Here is a 3382-nt window from a genome sequence, read left to right as displayed (position 1 = left end):
TTTGGGCCATCAAATCTTGGGCAAAGTATGGACTATCATATATTGCTGGAAAGCCCAGGATGTCTACTTTCCAACGCCGTTGAGAGCAGGGAGGTCAGAATCCAACAGCATCTGCAGTCCTTTTTGGTCTCTGAATCAGATTTTTGCTCAGGTCCCTCAATTTCAGCCAGAAAATACCTGAAATCACAGAAAAACACACAAACTCATAGTAAAGTCCATAAAAGTGAATTTTAACTAAAAACTAATAAAAATATACTAAAAACTAACTAGATCATACCAAAAACATGCTAAAAACAATGCCAAAAAGCGTACAAATTATTCGCTCATCAGTTAGTAAGAAAAGTCAATCCAGAAGATAGATATCTCTGAAGTCTTAACTGTTTCTTCATATATTATTCACTACTTATTTACTGCTTGCTTTTTTGATTCTTTGATTTACTGTTTAATGCAATTAAACTTTCAAAACTCCATTTTCTGTTTGTCTGACTAAGCCAATCACTCATCATTGTTGCTTGATCCATCAATCTTCGTGGGATGGATCCTCATTCACTTGAGGTACTAGGTACGACCCGGTACACTTGCCAGTTAGTTTGTGTGTTATAAATTTCGCATCAAATTTTTGGCGTCGTTGCCGGTGATTGACTATGATTGACAGCTATTAGTTGTTTGATTGCTTAGATTAGGCGTTTTAGCTTTAATTTTATTTAATTTTGCACTCTAATTTTCGAAATTTTTAGCTACTATTTTTTCATAATTTCTGAAATTAAGTTTGGTGTCTCCTAGTTATTTTTATTTTTACTTTTCCTTTTTATTTTTCTTAATAATTTTGAAAGTTTCTTTTCTAATTTCACTTATAATTTTCGAATTTTATTGCTTAATTTATTTAGTTGCTTTATTTATTTCTTTACACAGGTTATCTCAATGGGAATTCTCTGCACTCTGATGTAGAGAATCTCATTTTTCTTGTCTTCTGTCTATTTATGAGCAGGAATAGGGACAAGGAACCTCTTATAGATTTTAATCCTGAACCTGAAAGGAATTTGAGGCGGCGTTTGTAACAAGCTAGACTTTACAAGGCTAGTAAAAATCTGAGCATGGATTAGAATCGTGATGTGAATGCCAATATGGCAAATCTGAATGAGAATGAGCAACCAAGAAGAGTGTTTGGCTCATACACTACTCCCAATATAGATGTTTATCGAAAAAGCATTGTGGTGCCTCCTATAGCTATAAATAATTTTGAACTGAAACCTCAGCTAGTCACTCTTGTACAACAAAATTGCCAGTATCATGGACTTTCTCATGAAAAACCAAATCAATTTATTTCTAATTTTTTACAGATTTGTAATACTGTGAAGACTAATGGAGTAAATCCTGAGGTATATAAACTCATGCTCTTCCCATTTGCTCTGAGGGATAGAGCAAAACTGTGGTTAGATTCTCAACCCAAAGAGAGTCTGGATACTTGGGACAAGGTGGTCAATAAATTTTTGACTAAATTTTTTCCACCACAAAAGCTGACTAAGCTAAGGGTAGAGGTTTAGACTTTCAGACTGAAAGATGGTGAGAACTTTTGTGAAGCTTGGGAAAGATTCAAGCTACTGACTAGGCAATACCCTCCAGACATGTTCTCTAAATGGACTCAGTTGGATATCTTTTATGAGGGCTTAGGTGAAACATCCAAGATGTGTTTAGATAATTCTACAGGTGGTTCATTGCACATGAAGAAGACACCAGAGGAGACTACTGAGCTTATTGATTTGGTTGCTAATAATCAATATTTATACGCATCTAACAGGAATCCTGTGAACTCTGGGACTCCTTAGAAGAAAAGCATTATGAAAGTGGAAGCTTTTGATGCTCTTCTGACTCAGAACAAAATCTTATCTCAACAGATGAATTTACTTACTCAACAATTGAGTGGGATGTAGGTTTTAACTGTCAACACTCAGATTGCACCTCAAGAAGCCCTTTATGACATGACTGGTAACTCTATGTAATGTAAGAATTATAATTATGCTCAATCTTCTACTGAACAGGTCAATTACATGGGGAATGCTCCTAGAAACCCCAATAATGATCCATACTCTAAGACTTATGATCAGGGGTGGAGAAATCACCCAAATTTTGGGTGGAAAGATCAACCTGAGAAATCCCAGAATTTTAACAATAATTCTCAAGGCAGTTTTTAGCACTAATTGGGAAACACTACTGAATAGTTTTAAGCAGGAGACTAGAGCCTCTATAAGAAACTTGGAGGTGCAAGTAGGCCAGTTGAGCAAACAAATACCTGAGAGGCCTCCAAGTACATTTCCTGGTGATACAATGGTAAACCCAAGAGAAGACTGCAAGGCCATTCAATTGAGAAGTGGCAAAGTAGCTGGTTTTAAGACTAAGGTCAATGAAAAGCTTGTTGAAAAAGAAGCTCCAAAGGAGAAGAAAGAAGAGGTGGAGCAAGTTCTGCCTAGGCGTGTAGATAACCTATTCCCCGTCTCTCTTGACACTTATCCTACATTACCAAATGCTCCTAAATACAAGCCTAAAATGCCATATCCTCAGCGGCTTCAGAAGGCTTCCAAAAACAAACAATTTTCTAGAATTTTAGAAGTCTTCAAGAAGTTACAGATCAATATTCCTTTTACTAGGCTCTTGAGCAAATGCCTCTCTATGCTAAATTCATGAAAGAACTGTTGACTAATAAGAGGAATTGGAAGGAACAAGAGACAGTGGTGTTAACAAAAGAGTGCAGTATTCAACATAACCTTTCTGAGAAGATACAGGATCCAAGGAACTTTGTCATTCCTTGCACAATTGGAGATGTCACTATTCAGAGGGTCATGTGTAATATTGGAGCTAGCATCAATCTCATGCCACTTTTAGTGATGAAAAAGCTCCAAATTGAGGAGGTAAAACCCACTTGTATTTCTCTTCAACTTGCTGATCTTTCTATTAAATTTCTTGTGGGGGTTGTTGAGGATTTACTTGTGAAAGTATGGCCATTTATTTTTTCTGCTGATTTTGTTATACTGGATATGGAAGAGGATAGAAAGTCCTCTATTATTCTTGGAAGACCCTTTTTAGCTACAGGTAGAGCTCTGATTGATGTGCAAAAGGGTGAATTAACCCTGAGGGTCAATGAAGAACAGGTGGTGCTTAATGTATTTGAAGCCCTCAAACACCCTAATGATTCTAAAGGATGTATGAGAGTTGATGTTGTTGAACCACTTGTTCAAGAGGTACTAGAAGCTGAGGTACTTAATGATATTCTGGAGTCTCTTTCTGAATATGAATTACTTGAGATTGATGATTTACCACTCCAGAAGAACCTGTTGAACATGCCTAAGGTGGAGGAAGAAGTCCCCAAGCTTGAGCTCAAGCCTTT

General features: G+C 36.6%; 1 non-coding gene across 1 annotated transcript; it reads right to left on the bottom strand.

The window, feature by feature from the left end:
- Positions 1-1524: 1524 nt before the first annotated feature.
- On the bottom strand, positions 1525-1630 carry LOC127746086 (small nucleolar RNA R71). Its single transcript, XR_008007706.1, has one exon. It is a non-coding gene; the product is annotated as a small nucleolar RNA R71 (small nucleolar RNA).
- Positions 1631-3382: the final 1752 nt, after the last annotated feature.

This window comes from Arachis duranensis, chromosome 3 (assembly GCF_000817695.3).
Source record: "Arachis duranensis cultivar V14167 chromosome 3, aradu.V14167.gnm2.J7QH, whole genome shotgun sequence".
NCBI lineage: Eukaryota > Viridiplantae > Streptophyta > Magnoliopsida > Fabales > Fabaceae > Arachis > Arachis duranensis.
The sequence above is the reverse complement of the archived record's forward strand: the minus strand, read 5'-3'. Positions and strand labels throughout refer to the sequence as shown.